The sequence below is a fragment of the Delphinapterus leucas genome, chromosome 2, assembly GCF_059928025.1.
Source record: "Delphinapterus leucas isolate spDelLeu-1000000601 "Yukka" chromosome 2, BTC_Dleu_Yukka2, whole genome shotgun sequence".
Classification (NCBI taxonomy): domain Eukaryota; kingdom Metazoa; phylum Chordata; class Mammalia; order Artiodactyla; family Monodontidae; genus Delphinapterus; species Delphinapterus leucas.
Genome location: NC_143130.1, coordinates 106,209,852 through 106,228,888, shown reverse-complemented (window position 1 = coordinate 106,228,888; position 19,037 = coordinate 106,209,852). Strand labels below are relative to the sequence as shown.

The following is a 19,037-nucleotide window of genomic DNA, read 5'->3' as shown; positions in this document are numbered from 1 at the left end:
ATAATTATAGATTCATGGAAGTTTCCAACAATGTACAGGGAGGCTCTGTGTACTCTTCACCCTGTGTCCTCCAGGGGTCTCTAAACCAGGAAATTGACATTAGTAAAACACACAGGGCTTATTAGATTTCCACAGTTTACATGCAGCCATTTGTGTGTGTGTGAAGTTCTATGCAATTTTACACATGTACAGATTCATGCATTCATGTATATCACATGTATAGCTTCACTGCCACAATCAAGATGCACAGCTGTTTCATAACCACAAGGCTTCCTCATGCCACCCCTTTGTAGCCACACCCACCCCTTCCCTAGTCATTAACCCCTGACAATCACTAACCTGCTCTTCATCCCTACGATTTTGTTATTTTTAATAATGTTATATAAATGGAATTATATAGAAGTAAGCATTGAGATTTTTTTCACTCAGAATGAGTAGTAAAACATGAGATTTGTCCAGGTAATAGTGTGTATCCAACCTGTTTGTTTCCTTTTATTTCTGAGTAGTATTCCGTGGTAGGGATGTGCCACAGTTTGTTTAACCAGTCACCTACTAAGGGACATCAGGTTTCCATATTTTGGCTGCTATGAATAAAGCTGTTATGAATATTCAGGTACAGATTTTTATGTAAATAAAGTCTTCTATTTATCTAGGATAAGTGTCCAAGTCTGCATTGCATGTTTAGTTTTATAAGAAATTGCCAGGCCATTTTCCAGAGTGCCTGTATCATTCCATATTCCCATCAGCAGTTTATGAGTGATCCAGTTTTCCCCACATGTTTGCCAGAATTAGGTGTTGTCACTATTTTTTATTTTAGCCCCACTGATAGTTGTATAGTGATATTTCATTGTGGTTTTAATTTGCGTTTCTCTGATGGCTAATGATGTTGACCGTCTTTTCATGTGCTGATTTGCAATCTGTATATCCTCTTTGGTGAAATATCAATCTGAGTCTCTCACCCATTTTTCTAATTGGTTGTTCATTTTCTATACCATTTAGCTTTTAGAGTTCTTTATATATTCTAGATATAAGTACTATGTCAGATACATGGTTTGTAAATATTTACCCCCAGTCTGTAGCTTATCTTTTCATATTCTTAACAGGGTCTTTTGTAGAGGAAAAGTTTTTAAATTTGATTCAGTTAGGGATGTGTGTGTGTGTGTGTATGTGTGTGTGTGTGTGTGTGTGTGTGTATCATCCTTTTCGTGTCAAATCTAAGATTTACTTAGCCCCAGGCCTGAAGATTTTCTCTTATTTTCTTTCAAGTTTCATAGTTTATATTTTACATTTAAGTCTATGATCCATTTTGAGTTGATTTTTATAATGTATATTTTTAAGAAGATCTTTTTTAGAAAAGAGGAATCTGTCATCATCTTTGTCTTAAGCTTTACCTATTTGCTGTTATCAAGTAACTAGTTCAAAGCAACATAACCAAAATGTAGCTTGAGCACTTCTCATAGAAGACTGAAAAAAACTTTTATGCTGTGAGCCTGTGAGCTTCCCTTTTTATACTTACTGTGATTTCTCTAAATTTAAAGTAAAGTTAAAACTATAGTCCAAACCCAAACCCTTCTCAACATATCAGCCTCTGAAATCATCTATCATGTATTACAGGGCAATGTTTTCTAGTATAGATTTGGAAAATGGTTACATCTATCTTATGATCCAGGATAACTGTAATCTTTCCTAAAATTCACATTCTTTTAAACTTTAAAATTCTGTGAGGAAAAAAATGCCTATTAATATTTAAGTCATCAAAGTGAACTAAAGTGAGAGTCTCTTCCTTGTCTGTAACTTCTTTCCTATAATTGAGCATGTGTTTCTTGAAAAAGAGAATATTCTCTACAAATTGTCACAAGATAGAGAATTCCCTCTTTCTCTTATTACTTTCTGCTAAAATTACATGCTTCCATCTACCTTTTTTCACAGTCACCATTCCAAGGTCAAATAGCTCATTTCCCCAAGGATGTAGTGATTCTTCTTTCTACTGTGCCAGAGGCAGAGTCCTGATTTTTGCTCTCATAGGCGAACTTTTAAAATACCCATATTACAATTGAGGATAATACTTCCTAAAAGTTTTCTTAAGGGTTGAGAATCCAGGAACTTAAAAGGATTCTTGATTGAAATAATTCAGCCCTTGGAACCAGAATCAGGAAGTTAGAAAAACAGACAAGACATTTTTCTTGTCTCAGGCTAGGACTCCCAATGGTAGGAATATCTACCCCCAAACTAGGTCACTAGACTGGAAATTAAAAATATACAAAGAAGCAGAACAAGTGATGGCAATGGTAAAGATAAATAGAAACAGATAGTTTAACACCACCCAATTGTACTCATGGGCAACATCTAGTGTATGGAGAACACCTATTATAAAAACGTCATTTCCTTTGAGCCCTAGGAATTAGGATGGAAAGGAAAAGTATTGGGACTCAAAGAGAACTAAGTTAACTGTGATTTTCTTTCGGCCTGGACCACTCCCCCACTCTCTGCCCACTACCACCCTTAGCTTTATAGGACTCATATCTCTAGCCACAGGAAATAAATATTTGAGGCTGAAATTCTAAGATAAAAGCTCTAGAGAAGAAAGCAGAAAAGAGGTAATACAGGAATACGTCATCACCAGGTGAAACCGGAAGACTCACCGATAAGAGGGACTTCCAAGTCCACAAGAAAATGAATTACATATACATCTTCCTATAGACTCACTCAGGTGATGAAGATGGCTCTGTCTACGCCAACAAGAGGGAGACCATCTAATTGCAAACCTGAAAATAGTACCATATGACGAAAATCTGTACAAACAGAAAGGGGATTTATGGTACATGGAAATAGAAGTATTCTTATGGTGATGAGAATTGGACGAATACAAGAACTAATTGATACACAATTATCTAACAGCATGCAAAGGGTAGAAGCCCTGTGTCTGTTGATATTATCAATTAATTCATTCTTCAGTTAGCCAGTATTTAATGTGCAACCACTATGGGCCATGTGCTGTGTAATGTACAATACATACATGTTTCCTGACCGTATGGAACTCACAGTTATAGGCATAACAGGAATTTTAGAAGTCTATACATAAGTATAGATATAGATGTAGATTATAAAAACATATTAATTGCAACATTTCCTTTTGTCTTGGACTTGGAAGAGAGCCTTCAGTACATGAGAACCCATGGAGAGAGTCCACAATACATGCTTGGGTACACTTCCAAAACATATATGAAGTGCATTTGTTCAACTTTCCTTAGCCTATTATGCAGAATAATGATATATGAGAAAACTGATAATTCACTGAAGAGTTAGAGCAACCAGAAGTGAAGCTGTGATGGTGTGTCTTCCTCAGTCTTCCTGAAGCCAAGTTAGAGGAGTTTCAGAAGATTGGCTCAGAGAGTTTGAAATGAATCCCCTGCAGTTTGGAGGATTCAGAGGGTCACACTAGGCGGCAATGACAATTTCTCTCACTTTACTGTACTTATGGCCAGAATGCTGATTACTCTGTTATTTTTATCTCTGTGTATATGTGACAGAAAGGTGGCTCATACTTGTTAAATTGAGTGAGAAGCTAGAGAAAGTAGATGATGAGGTATGACACAGAGTCATGTAGACATGAGTAAAATGTCAGAGAGAGAGAGAATAACACAAAGAGAGGACACAGTCTAGAGCTAAACCTTGCAGACGCGCAATAGTTAATGACTGGAAGGGAGATGAAGGTGTGTGCAGGAGTGAGAGAGGAAACAGCTCAAGAAGTAGGTACAAACCTCAGAGAGTGTTTTGTCAGAGAAGAAGCTGTTTCTCTAAGAAAGAGAGAAACTTTCTCTAAGGAAGAGAGGATTTGAAGCAAGAGTAAACGGCCACAACTCATGTGTCTAAAGTTTCTGAGAGGTCAGCAATAATGAGGTTTGGAAATTTCGGTTGATTTACAGCACCAAGGTTATTAGCACTCTTTGAGGGCTTAGCTGGTGGAGGAATTAAAGCCAGATATATGTATACCCTTTAATCCAGAAATTCTAATATATATGCCCAATAGCAGTGTGTAAATATGTTCACCAAAGAACGTGTATAAGAATATTCATGGGCTTCCCTGGTGGCGCAGTGGTTGAGAGTCCGCCTGCCGATGCAGGGGACACGGGTTCGTGCCCTGGTCCGGGAAGATCCCACGTGCCACGGAGCGGCTGGGCCCGTGAGCCATGGCCGCTGAGCCTGCGCGTCCGGAGCGTGTGCTCTGTAAGGGGAGAGGCCACAACAGTGAGAGGCCCACATACCGCCAAAAAAAAAGAATATTCATAATACCACTATTGATAACAGCCAAAGGCAGGAAAAATCCAAAGAACCAGTTAAGCAGGTAGCTAAATAAATTCTGGTATGTTCATACAGCAATGAGAATAAACAAACTAAACTGTATACAACGTGGATGACTCTTAGAAATCTGATATTAAGAAAAGAATCCAGATGAAAAAAATCCAAACTATACTATTTTAGTTGTATAATGTTCAAAAATGGGCAAAACCAATCTATCTATGGGACTGTGGTTCCCTTGGAAGGCTGGTAGTGACCAGAAGGGGATAAAACAGGGCTTCTGAAGAGCAAAACTACAAGCAAGAAAGAGCAGCAGACCCAGCTTCAGTGTCTGGGAGCTCATGAATTGTTCAAATGAAGCTTCACAAAGTCCCTTTTTTAACACCAGGACCGACTTGGGGTTCAGTATGACAAGCATCAACTATAGCAACACAGGTTGCAACAGGGAAGTCATCGAGGTTTGGGGTCTTTCAGCTTTTTCTAATCACGTACAAGAGATCCAACATTAGTTGACTGCCATTTTCCAATCAGATATATCCCATGTCCATAACTTCTGGTTTATTTGCAATGAATAATCTAGAAATACCCTGGATGTCCTGCTAAGGTCATTCTGGATAAGAACTTAGTACGGAACAACTCCTAAAAACTCCTCTTTACTTTTCAAGTATAAATGAGATTACTGTGTCCACAAAGAGGTCAGCTCAGGAAACCCCAAAGGCCTCAGGTGACCTCAGAGGAAGCAGAAAACAAGTTACAGGCACACTGTTAATGCATTCCTTCCCAGATGGCATTTATTTATTTATTGGCAAAATAATCTGATGGAGATATTAGAAAAATTAGAGTCATGTGACAATCAAGAAACTTTAAAAAGGCGATTATGATTAGACAGCTCATTGATTAAGGAGACAGGATATGATTTGGGGGATGTTAGGGATCAAGTAGAGACTAGTGACCGTGATTTTACAACGGCTCCAGTTTGAGCTGGTATGCATGTTATCCAAAACATTTTAGAAGATTTCTCAGACTTTAAAAGTACAAATAGATTGAAATAATTGTTAAACAAGATAGGTCATTGATTATTTTCGGTCTGGTGTTTTTAAAAATTTTTGCTACCTTTTGGGAATCCTCCTCTGAGTACCTCTCGCCAATACCGCTTCCTGCACCAGATTCTAAGATACATTTTTCCTGCTTCAAATCTTTGATTTATTCCCTTGTAAACTACTTACATCTATTTTCTTCATTAAAAGTTGTCTCTGAAAAGTATTTTCTGGAAAATTGTTCTGTATTGGGATCATTGTTTTTTGTATAGTAGGGATACAAAATCCTTACACAAGGAAGAATATCTTTCGTTTTGGAATTCCAGATGAAAACATATCCACCAGGTTAATATCACCACACAACAGCACAGAGACATTACTCTTTCAGATGTTATATTACAGCCACTCTGAACATATGTGGTACAGAATTGTCTGAAATTGAGGCCATCTGGAGTCATTAGGAGCTAAACAGTAAAGCAAAGCCTTGATGTAAGAGAATTTTCTGTAACAGGCAAAATATGAGTGTTTAGTAGTTGTAGAGTGAAAATGTGCTATACTCCAGGCTCACAGAAATGATCAGGGAGCCCATACCAGAAAGACTAAAGGTAAATTCCTATTCACCTCCTGGGAATTGTCAAGGAAATCGTCAAATACCTGTGTGTTCACTCCAGCATTATTTGTTACTGTGAGTAAAACAATCTAAAAAGCTAGTAAGACGGAATTTGCCAAAAAAGTATTATAAAATCATACATTGGGGGCTTCCCTGGTGGCGCAGTGGTTGAGAATCTGCCTGCTAATGCAGGGGACACGGGTTCGAGCCCTGGTCTGGGAGGATCCCACATGCCGCGGAGCAACTAGGCCCGTGAGCCACAACTACTGAGCCTGCGCGTCTGGAGCCTGTGCTCCGCAACAGGAGAGGCCGTGATAGTGAGAGGCCCGTGCACCACGATGAAGAGTGGCCCTCACTTGCCACAACTAGAGAAAGCCCTCGCACAGAAACAAAGACCCAACACGGCAAAAATAAATTAATTAATAAACTCCTACCCCCAACATCTTCTTAAAGAATAAAATCATACATTGGAATATCGCCATTAGAATGTGTGATTTTAATCTGTAAATAATGCCGTGCAAATAATAATTTCACAATATACTGTTGGGTAAAAACGCAGAATGGAAAACATCCTATAAGATGTGATGCTGTAGCAGAGTTTTTCCTGACTAGTAGAAATTTTGAGTTGTTCTGTTTTGTTTTTAGTATTACTTCTTTGGATATTCTATTTTATCTGCATTAAACTTGCATATAGAGAATGTGATCAGGTAATGGGGCTGTTTCTGAGCAAACTGAAGCGCTTCATTCCTCCTTGGTGTCAAGACTTGTGGTGACATTTATTCTGTGTACATCATTCCAAGTCATTCATGGCACAGCATGAGACAATGAGACAGGGAGAGTCCAAGAAGTGCCATTTAACAGATACTTCAGATCTAACATAATGACAAGACTTAGTCAGCAATGCATAAATATTTGTGCAGTGAACCTAAAAGTCTTAACAATTCAGGTGCAGATTTGGCCAAATATTACTGAATTTTTTTAAACCAAATCACTTGCTTTAATATAATCACCATAAAAAAGTTTTAAATTTTTTTTGGCAAATGATCTACTTCACGATGAAGAATTGAAGATAAAGATGCTTTTGATGAATGACACTTTTAGATATGTTCTCTGAGCCAGAGAGATAGCGTTTTCCTTAGAGTGAGGTTTCCACTTGTAACTCCCCTGCCCCGCTGCCACGGCCCCTGCCTTCTCCTGCCCTTACCGAGAATCTCACTAAGGTTTTCATAGCTGGGGGACACCTCACGTTGAGATCTGAGGTTTCTGGGGGGTTCCCACAGGGACCTGCATCACTGTGGTCTCTCAGAGCACAGAAATACACCGCTGAGTCCCCAAGCTGCAAGGCTGTGATGGTAAGGCTGATGGAACTGGCCGTTTTCTGGAAGTTCAAAAACTACCGACCCTCTGTTGTATTCACTCATTGTAAGACTCCTGATGAATAAGGAAAATCATTTCCCCACTTGGTGTTTGTTTGTACCAGAATAAATAATAACTGTAACTACTAGCTTCATATACACAATCCAAGGTTACATCCTCCTTCTCCAGCATAGAAATTTCTGGCTGGTCTTTTTTTTTTCAATTGTTTTTTTGTTTGTTTTTAAGAAGAAGTTGGGGGTAGGAGTTTAGCAATTAATTAATTTATTTTTGCTGTGTTGGGTCTTAGTTTCTGTGCGAGGGCTTTCTCTAGTTGTGGCAAGCGGGCACCACTCTTCATCGCGGTGTGCGGGCCTCTCACTATCGCGGCCTCTCTTGTTGCGGAGCACAGGCTCCAGACGCACAGGCTCAGTAGTTGTGGCTCACGGGCCTAGTTGCTCCGCGGCCTGTGGGATCCCCCCAGACCAGGGCTCGAACCCATGTCCCATGTATTAGCAGGCAGATTCTCAACCACTGCACCACCAGGGAAGCCCCTGGCTGGTCTTGAGTTACTTTCTGGGCTGTGATGGATCCTGGGGAGAAGAAAAAAATTTATGTATATAATATATATGGAAAGAGACAGGCAGAGAGACAGACAGAAAGAATTTGGCTGATTCTCCTGGTGGAACCCCAAGGGCTGCAAGGGACAAACATAGGACTAAGACTTCAAATTCCTGGACCCGTTACTCAACTCTCCTACACACCAGCAGACAATAATAACCTGCCCTACCCCCAAACATGGGAGCTGAGTGGAGCTGAGTCTGTTTGTGGCCATCCTTACCAAGGCGGACGGAGGCTATGAAAGCTCTCAGCAGGCCAGGGAACCCCATGTTGGAAGCTCTTCCTCTGAGTGAAATGTGCTGTGTTCTGTCTCAAATTCAGGTCTAAATGCCTGCCCTGTGCCTGACAGGGCACGTGCACAAGTACTGAAGTGTGAGATGCTTCTGCACCAGAACAGGAAATGTAACTTGCTGCTATCAGTTTGCCTATGGCACATCATGGCTTGTTGACATGGTTGGTGAATCTAACCTGCCTATTTAGACTTTATTGTGATTAAGTTGACAATAATTATATCAGTGCTGCAGCCATTGGCCATATTCAGCTAATGCATCTAGGATAGACAAAAGTTTTATAACTAATACAATTTGTTATGATTATGGTGACTTCTGAGAACAAATAGTCATCCATATTTTTGTATGGCTTTTTTTTTTTCTTTTTTTTTGGCCTGCAGCCAAACTCTACAGTGAAATAAGCTCACAGATTCTTCTTCCAGACAGGAAGGTCAAACTATTTACCCTCAGTCATCATAACTTTTCTTCCTTCACTCCAAGGCATTGGTTCCTGGGGAAATTTACATTGGATAAAATTCCTTGTCTGCTTAATGCTATCACAGCAAGTTTCCTGGTGGACAAAATTTGTCCAGCTGTATGTGTCTAATGCCAATCAATAGTCAGTCTATGTTAGAAACACCTTGCTTTCAAGTATGCCATCCTATAGTCAAAATGAATGCAAAATCACCAGACCATGCATTCCTAGTTCCTTATATCAAAAATGTAGCCATTCAAAAATCACAAATGCCTTTTCATCCCACTACTGCAGCAGCTCTGGCTCGTTTCACTGAGAGCAGCGCCTCAACAGCGTTACGTCTCAGCCGCGTGAAAATTTGTGTATGATTTGCTTGGCATCCCTGTGCTGATCTATGATTGTGATTCAGCTGATGCAGCTTTTAGTCATCTATTCCTTTTCTCTTCCCTAAATGGATATATTAATATCGTGACATCTAACATCCATCTTACATTAAGAGAAAATAGATGTTTTTGAAAGTCAGTCTAGAGAAGGGAGGAGTCTTTCTGGCTGAACAGGGACACTTCTGGGGATCAGAGCTTGGGTCTTCTTTAAGACTGACATCCACCCTATTCTCCCTGAAGAACAAGTCCCAACCTCCTGGGTTTCTAGGAATTAGATCTGACCTTGATTTATTTTCCTGAAAAGCTCTAAATAAACACAACACTGCCCAAGGAGAGAATATACCTCTTCCTCCCAAGGCTGCTCACTTCGCCCTCCTGCTCCCCTTGGGTTTGTGTTCAGCTCCTCCTGCAGCCCCTCTCACCGTGTCACTCAGAGCACAGTAGTACACAGCCGAGTCTGATGCTTGCATTGAGGGTTTCTGCAGGTGGAAGGAGCTGTCACTCGTAACAAGAGTGGCCTGAAAACCTTGATGCTCTGCCCTCTGGCTTGCTTTCGAGCCCTTCAGGAGGAGTTGTGGAGCTTTGTTGAGATACTGGACGTACCAGAAAAGATAGGGATTTGAACCAGAGGTCTGGTAAGTGCAGTGCAGGGTCGTAGGCGCCCCCTCTGAGACAGTCACTGGGCCTTCTGTCTGGTTCACTGAGTCTCCATTGGTCCCTCCTACAAGAGAATCACTTTTTTATGTTATAAATGGAGAGAAGGAGAGTTTTCAGCCAGAGAAGAAAACTAAAAGTTACCCATAATTATAGGAAAATTAAAAATGATGAACATTTAAGATAAAATGTTACTTACTGAATATTAAGAAGATCACAAGAACAGAGTGAGTGGCAGAAAACATGTTGGCAACGGTCCTTGCTCCCTAGGATACACCAAATCTAATGGGGCTAGTTTGCAGCTGAATATTATAGAAACTCCTCACTTAGAAACTGAGAGCCCCTTTCTGCACAGCAACAGTAATGTCTTGTGGCTACAAAGTAAACAAGTCAAACCAGCACCTGAATAAGAAGAGGAACCACATTTGTAGGAAACCCCGCCCTCTGGTGGTCATGCTGAACATTGCACCACAGCTATATCTGCTTGAGGCATAGGCAAAGGAGAATGGGACAGGACTCAGAAGAGAGCTCTAAACATGAGCATGCTTAGGGAAATACTCAGTTGTTGCTTCCATCATTTTCTGCATGGTACAAGTATCTCTAGCTACCCAAATAATCCCAGGCAGGATTTTTAACTGGAATAGTCAGAGGTCTCTTCCTTGCATATGTCTCCATGACTCCCATGGGTAAGACAGGGATTCATCTGCCTAGAAAGTGCTCCCTAATCTCCCCAAATCCTTTGCCTGAATTACTATTCATCCCCAAGACTCATTCAGCATGCCACAGAGGAAACACTACCTAAGGCAGGTCTCAAGTAATGTATGGTTGGTTGAAAAGGTTTTTATCCTGTCCATCATGAAATGACATATTTGTAAAATACAATAAAAACAAATTACTGTGACTTCTTCACTGATAAAGGTAGAGTTGACCTTCCTTCCAACTGGAAAACTGGACAAACTATATGATACAACTTTTGGACATTGGACTACAGGTAGCACAGAGATAAGGAAAACAGATGAGGTGCGCCCGAACATTGCCCAGCTTACTTCATGGAGGCAGCTTCTCAGCACCAGTGCAGGAGGGATTTACCAAAAATAGCCCAGCTGTCTCACTGTGAGATTGAGACTGAATAGGAGATTGGGGATCTTGAAGCACCTAGAATTTGTGGACCAGTGTATCAGAGAGGAGTGACGTGTACAAACAGAGAGAGAGAGAGAGATAATGACAGGGGGTCACTGTGAATCCTGTGCGCAGTACTAATCTGCAACGAGAGAGAGAAAACTCATCGAGTTTGGTGAACCACCCTGAAGGGCCTCCTTTGGGCCCATGAACCATACTTAGATAACAGCAGCCTTACACCTTTAGCCTTATGAGGGATAGGTGACCTTACTTAGGTGTCTTGGTTCTTGAAACACCTTTTATTTTATTTTTTATACAGCAGGTTCTTCTTAGGTATCTATTTTATACATATTAGTGTATATATGTCAGTCTCAATCTCCCAATTCCTCCAAACACCACCCTCTCCCACCCCGCTTTCCCCCCTTGGTGTCCATATATTTGTTCTCTACATCGTGTCTCTATTCCTGCCTTGGAAGCTGGTTCATCTGTACCATTTTTCTAGATCCCACATATATGCTTTAATATATGATATTTGTTTTTCTCTTTCTGACTTACTTCACTCTGTATGACAGTCTCTAGGTCCATACACGTCTCTACAAATGACCCAATTTCGTTCCTCTTTATGGCTGAGTAATAGTCCATTGTATATATGTGCCACATCTTCTTTATCCATTCGTCTGTCAATGGGCATTTAGGTTGCTTCCATGACCTGGCTTTTGTAAACAGTGTTGCAATGAACATTGGGGTGCATGTGTATTTTTGAATTTTGGTTTTCTTTGGGTATATGCCCAGTAGTGAGATTGCTGGGTCGTATGGTAGTTCTACTTTTAGTTTTTAAGGAAGCTCCATACTGTTCTCCATGGTGGCTGTATCAATTTACATTCCCACCAACAGTACAAGAGGGTTCCGTTTTCTCCACACCCTGTCCAGAATTTGTTGTTGTAGATTTTCTGATAATGCCCATTCTAACCAGTGTGAGGTGATACCTCATTGTAGTTTTGATTTGCATTTCTCTACTAATTAGTGATGTTGAGCAGCTTTTCATGCGCTTCTTGGCCATCTGCATGTCTTCTTTTTAGAAATGACTATTTAGGTCTTCTGCCCATTTTTGGATTGGGTTGCTTGTTCTTTTAATATTGAGCTACATGAGCTGTTTATATATTTTTTAAACTAATCCTTTGTCCGTTGATTCATTTGCAAATATTTTCTCCCATTCTGAGGGTTGTCTTTTCATCTTGTTTATAGTTTCCTTTGCTGTGTAAAAGCTTTTAAGTTTCATTAGGTTCCATTTGTTTATTTTTGTTTTTATTTCCATTACTCTAGGAGGTGAGTCAAAAAGATCTTGCTGTTGCTTATGTCAAAGAGTGTTCTTCCTATGTTTTCCTCTAAGAGTTTTATATTGTGTGGTCTTAACATTTGGGTCTTTAATCCATTTTGAGTTCATTTTTGTGTATGGTGTTAGGGAGTGTTCTAATTTCATTCTTTTACACGTAGCTGTCCAGTTTTCCCAGCACCACTTATTGACGAGACTGTCTGTTTTCCAATGTATAGCCTTGCCTCCTTTGTCATAGCTTAGTTGACCATAGATGCATGGGTTTATCTCTGGGCTTTCTATCCTGTTCCATTGATGTATATTTCTGCTTTTGTGCCACTACCATACTGTCTTCATTACTGTAGCTTTGTACTATAGTCTGAAGTAAGGGAGCCTGATTCCTCCAGCACCATTTTTCTTTCTCAAGATTGCTTTGGCTATTCAGGGTCTTCTGTGTTTCTATACAAATTGTGAAAGTTTTTGTTCTAGTTCTATGAAAAATGCCATTGGTAGTTTGATAGGTATTGCACTGAATCTGTAGATTCGGTGCAATTCCTATCAAGCTTTGGGTAGTATAGTCATTTTCACAATATTGATTTTTCCAATCCAAGAACATGGGATATATCTCCATCTGTTTGTGTCATCATTGATTTTTTCATCAGTATCTTATAGTTTTCTGAGTACAGGTCTTTTGTCTCCTTAGGTAGGTTTGTTCCTAAGTGTTTTATTCTTTTTGATGTGATGTTAAATGGGATTGTTTCCTTAATATCTCTTTCTGATCTTTTGCTGTGAATGTGTAGGAATGCAAGACATTTCTATGCAATAATTTTGTATCCTGCAACTAAACCAAATTCACTGATGAGCTCCAGTAGTTTTCTGGTGACATCTTTAAGATTATCTATGTATAGTAGCATGTCATCTGCAAACAGTGACAGATTTACTTCTTCTTTTCCAATTTGGATTCCTTTTATTTCTTTTTCTTCTCTGATCTCAGTGGCTAGGACTTCCAAAACTATGTTGAATAAAAGTGGCGAGAGTGGACATCCTTGTTTTGTTCCTGATTGTAGAGGAAATGCTTTCAGTTTTTCACCATTGAGAGTGATGTTTGCTGTGGGTTTGTCGTATATGGCCTTTATGATGTTGAGGTATGTTCCCTCTGTACCCACTTTCTGGAGAGTTTTTATCATAAATTAGTGTTGAATTTTGTCAAAAGCTTTTTCTGCATCTATTGAGATGATCATATGGTTTTTATTCTTCAATATATTAATATGATGTATCACACTGATTGATTTGTGTATATTGAAGAATACTTGCATCCCTGGGATAAATCCCACTTGATCACAGTGTATGATCCTTTTAATGTATTGTTGGATTCTGTTTGCTAGTATTTTGTTGAGGATTTTTGCATCTATATTCATCAGTGATATTGGTGTGTAATTTTTATTTTTGTAGAATCTCTGTCTGGTTTTGGTATCAGCGTGATGGTGGCCTCGTAGAATGAGTTTTGCAGTGTTCCTTCCTCTGCAACTTTTTGGAAGAGTTTGAGAAGGATGGGTGTTAGCTCTTCTCTGAATGTTTGATAGAATTCACCTGTGAAGCCATCTGGTCCTGGACTTTTGTTTCTTGGAAGATTTTTAATCACAGTTTCAATTTCATTATTTGTGATTGGTCTGTTTATATTTTCTGTTTCTTCCTGGTTGAGTCTTATGATGCCTTGTATTTCTTATGATGCCTTGTATTTCTGTCTCTTATGATGCCTTGTATTTCTGGGGTGTCCATTGTAACTTCTCCTTTTTCATTTCTAATTTTATTGATTTGAGTCCTCTCGCTCTTTTTCTTGATGAGTCTGGCTAAATGTTTATCAATTTTGTTTATCTTCTCAAAGAACCAGCTTATAGTTTTATTGATCTGTGCTACTGTTTTCTTTGTTTCTCTTTCATTTATTTCCTCTCTGATCTTTATGATTTCTTTCCTTCTACCAACGTTGGGTTTTGTTTGTTCTTTCTCTAGTTCCTTTAGGTGTAAGGTTAGACTGTTTATTTGAGATGTTTCTTGTTTCTTGAGGTAGGATTGTATTGCTATAAACTTCCCTCTTAGAACTGCGTTTGCTTCATCCCATGGGTTTTTGATCATTGTGTTTTCATTATCATTTGTTTCTAGGTATTTTTTCATTTCTTCTTTGATTTCTGCAGTGATCTCTTGGTTATTTAGTAACTTATTGTTTAACCTCCATGTGTTTGCGTTTTTTTACGTTCTATTCCCTGTACTTTATTTCTAATCTCATAGTGTTGTGGTCGAAAAGATGCTTGATATAATTTTAATTTTCTTAAATTTACTGTAAATTAAATTTACTTAAGTTTGTGACCCAAGATGTGGTCTGCCCTGGAGAATGTTCCGTGTGCACTTGAGAAGAAAGTGTAATCTGCTGTTTTTGGATGGAATGTCCTGTAAATATCAATTAAATCTACCTGGTCTATTGGGTCATTTAAAGCTTGTGTTTCCTTATTAATTTTCTGTCTGGTTGATCTGTCTATTGGTGTAAGTGAGGTGTTAAAGTCCCCCAGTATTATTGTGTTACTGTCGATTTCCTCAAGTAGCTGTTAGCATTTGCCTTATGTATTGAGGTGCTCCCCTTTTGGGTGCATATATATTTATAATTGTTATATCTTCTTCTTGGATTGATCCCTTGATCATTATGTAGCGTCTTTTCTTGTCTCTTGTAACATTGTTTATTCTGAAGTCTATTTATGTGATATGAGTATTGCTACTCAACTTTCTTTTGATTTCCATTTGCATGGAATACCTTTTTCCATCCCCTCACTTTCAGTCTGTATGTATCTCTAGGTCTGAAGTGGGTCTCTTGTAGACAGCATATATATGGGTCTTGTTTTTGTATCCATTCAGCAAGCCTGTGCCTTTTGGTTGGGGCATTTAATCCATTCACATTTAAGGTAATTATTGATACGTATGTTCCTATTACCATTTTCTTAATTGTTGTGGGTTTGTTTTTGTAGGTCCTTTTCTTCTCTTGTGTTTCCCACTTAGAGAAGTTCCTTTAGCATTTGTTTTAGAGCTGGATTGGTGGTGCTGAGTTCTCTTAGCTTTTGCTTGTCTGTAAAACTTTTGATTTCTCCATCAAATCTGAATGAGATCTTTGCTGGATAGAGTAATCCTAGTTGTAGGTTCTTCCCTTTCATCACTTTAAGTATATTGTGCCACTCCCTTCTGGCTTATAAAGTTTCTGCTGAGAAGTCAGCTGTTAACCTTACAGGAGTTCTCTTGTATGATATTTGTTGTTTTTCCCTTGTGTGCTTTTCATAATTTTCCTTTGTCTTTAATTTTTGTCTCTTTGATTACTATGTGTCTCAGTGTGTTTCTCCTTGGCTTTATCCTGCCTGGGACTCTCTGTGCTTCCTGGACTTGGGTGGCTATTTCCTTTCCCATGTTAGGGAAGTTTTCGACTATATTCTCTTCAAATATTTTCTTGGCTCCTTTCTCTCTCTCTTCTCCTTCTGGGACCACTATAATGCGAATGTTGGTGAGTTTAATGTTGTCCCAGAGGTGTCTTAGGCTGTCTTTATTTCTTTTCATTCTTCTTTTGTTTTTCTGTTCCATGACAGTGAATTCCACCATTCTGTCTTCCAGGTCACTTATCCATTCTTCTGCCTCAGTTATTCTGCTATCGATTCCTTCTAGTGTATTTTTCATTTCAGTTATTGTATTTTTGAACTCTGTTTGCTTGTTCTTGAATTCTCCTCAGTGTTTATTCTTTAATTCTTCTAGGTCTTTGTTAAACATTGCTAGCATCTGCTCAGTCTTTGCCACCATTCTTTATCTAAGGTCCTGGATCACTATCATTATTCTGAATTCTTTTTCTGGAATGTTGCCTGTCTCCACTTCATTTAGTTGTTTTGAAACACCTTCTTTTCACTTCTTGTCACATTCTTGTTTCAATTCAAGTAAGTAATTTTTTTTTTTAAGAAAGTAGAGTTTAGATACTTCATAGTATTAGCCAGACTCTCTTCATTCCAGAGGCACGTGTGTGGTATTTACCTGTCTCCTGTTTATTTGTATTACTAGGGATTCAGGAATCTCAATGTAAAGAACTGTTTGCTCAATGTCGGTCAGCTTGTTTGTCTAGTTTCTTGTGCAATTATTTGTGCTAGTGAAGTGAACACAGCAGAAAATTTGACAGGGTCATTTCATAGCTTATTCTTTCCCTAGGATTGGGTTTACTTTATGCAAAGTATGACTGTATTTATAGCAAGAAGTCAAAACATTGTTACTTGCTCACATCAACCATTTTAAGGCATGGGGACTTTGTTTCTGCAGACAGCTGTGATGTTGCCTTACACAGGCTCTCAAGGCAGTGCTGTCAATCTAGTAACACTGGCTATGACTAAGTCAGTTGAACGCAAGAATAGTCTTCTTCAAATGATACATATTCACCTACATAGATTTTCTCACCAGTTAAAATGATCTATTTTTTTAGCTCTTACTAAAATTAGGGTCTTGAGTAGAGTTATCCTGTTGGCAAGACTCTCTGGCTCAGCAGACCACCTAGGTACTCTTATATTGTTCTGCGTGTTCAGGAATCCCTAGGCTCAAGCATTGATTCTGGAAATTTACAGAGTTGTCTACAATGTGTAAACCAAAACCAGACACGATTCCTATCTCAAATTGCTTTCAGTTGAGTGAGGAGCAGGTAAGTAAAACAAATCTTATGCCCTGCCTGTACTCCCACTAGCCTGGACCCAGCCATGTGGAATGAGGGCTCAGACTGGAAGTAGAGAGCTGATGGAGTTATCACCAGGGGAATAAAACCTGCTTGAATACTTTATTTCCACTATTTAGATTTATTTTTGTTCTTTATCTCTCTCTCCATTTCTTGGCCTGTTTATCCTGCTGTTTAACTCCCAGTGCTCAGGTGTCCAACACGCAGTGTGCAGGACTCCAGAATGTTAGGGAAGAAGGCAGTGTTTACCTTCAGGTGGGTGTCTAGACATCCACCCTGTTAGGTGAGGACAGTGACTACATCCTCCAGTACCATTAAAACTATGATAACTCTTAAATTCTCCATTATGCAGTATGCAGAAAGCAAACAGCATGGCTGGCTGAGAAGCAGCAGGAGGTTTTGTTTGGAGTTACATAAAAGTTGACAGAACTATTCCTCTAGTTTCTTGATCCTTTGGTGGAATCGTCAAGAAAATCTTGGCTCATGTGTTATGCAAGACAAATTGCCCTGCAAGATCCCTGTATAGCACAGGGAACGATACTCAATATCTTGTAATAACCTATAATGGAAAAGAATCTGAAAAACAATAGATACGTATGTATAACTGAATCACTTTGCTGTACACCTGAAACTAACACAACACTATAAAACATCTATACTTCAGTAAAATTTTTTAAATGTTTAAACAATATTCTTAACACTTTTATCCATTTAAAGAACTGAGATGCTTTTATTTGTACAGTGCTGTTATTCCATTTGTCTTTCATTTGATAAAAATAAGGTAAAGAACACAAAAGCCTCAAAACCAAAGTGAGTATTCTAAGTTGGCATACACATGATTAGAAATATGCTTTTATTATTTAATTTGTTGCTATCAAACAAAAAACTGCAAATATAAAAATTCCCATGTAATTCCTACACCCCAGAGGTTGGCAAACCTTTTTTCTGTAAAGGGTTAAATAGTAAATAGTTTAGGTTTTGAAGTCATATAGTCTCTGTCGTGACTACTCAACTGTGCTCTTATAACACGAAGCATCCATGGTCAATGCATAAATAAATCGACATGGCTTTTTTCCAATAAAAATTTATTTACAAACACAGGTGGCAGGCTGATTTGCCCTGTGGGCTGTGCTTTGCCAATCCCTGCTATGCCAGAAGAATGTATCCATAAACTTCCAAAGATTTTTTAAAATAAATATTATCATATCTTTTTGAGGAGACTTAAAATAAAGAATACATTAATGGAGAAAAAGAAAAAGAAGGAAATTAGATGATCCTAATGCCTAAGATACATTGATGCTGAGTTTTCAAGGGTGAGACACACAGATATGGACGCTACCATTAAGGAACTCACAGAAGTAGTAGTGAAAATAGGTCTTAATCAAATAATCAAAGAAATAAAGGAGAAACTGCAAATGTGAAAATGCAGAGGTCTACAATTCTAAAAATGCCCCCTGAGCTTCCTTCAGCTACAGACTCTTGGACAGATGTATAAGAATGAATAGGCATTTACTATTTTTTTACTCTTTTGAAGGGAGGAAAAAAGTTTAGGAAAAGGAAAATAAATAAGAAATCACCTACAGTTGCTATTGAAGGGGCCATATAGTAGGAAAAAGGTACTTTTAAGAAACTTAAGGACTTCCCTGGTGGTGCAGTGGTTAAGAATCCGCCTGCCAATGCAGGAGACATGGGTTCAAGCCCTGGTCAAGGAAGAGCCCACATGCCGTGGAGCAACTAAGCCTGTGCACCACAACTACTGAGCCTGCACTCTAGAGCCCATGAGCCACAACTACTGAGCCCACTTGCCACAACTACTGAAGCCCGCGCGCCTAGAGCACGTGCTCTGCCAGAAGAGAAGCCACTGCAATGAGAAGCACGCGAACTGCAATGGCGAGTAGCCCCCACTCACCACAACTAGAGAAAGCCCGCACGCAGCAACAAAGACCCAACGCAGCCCAAAATTAATTAATTAATTAAAAAAAAGAAACAAATAATACCAGTATTGTTGAAGAGAGAGAGAGACAGAGAGGGAAAGAGATTAGGAGTACATTGTGAAATGAGGTTGGAGAGGTAACAAGAGCCTAAATTATGCAAGGTTTTGTAGGTCATATTAAGAAGTTTTGGGACTTCCCTGGTGGCACAGTGGTTAAGAATCTGCCTGCCAATGCAG

At 39.1% G+C, this 19,037-nt stretch overlaps 1 protein-coding gene across 7 annotated transcripts in view; it reads left to right on the top strand.

The window, feature by feature from the left end:
* Positions 1-19,037, top strand: part of LOC115803651 (sal-like protein 2) — a 900,219-nt gene that overhangs the window by 621,307 nt on the left and 259,875 nt on the right. The window lies entirely within an intron of this gene.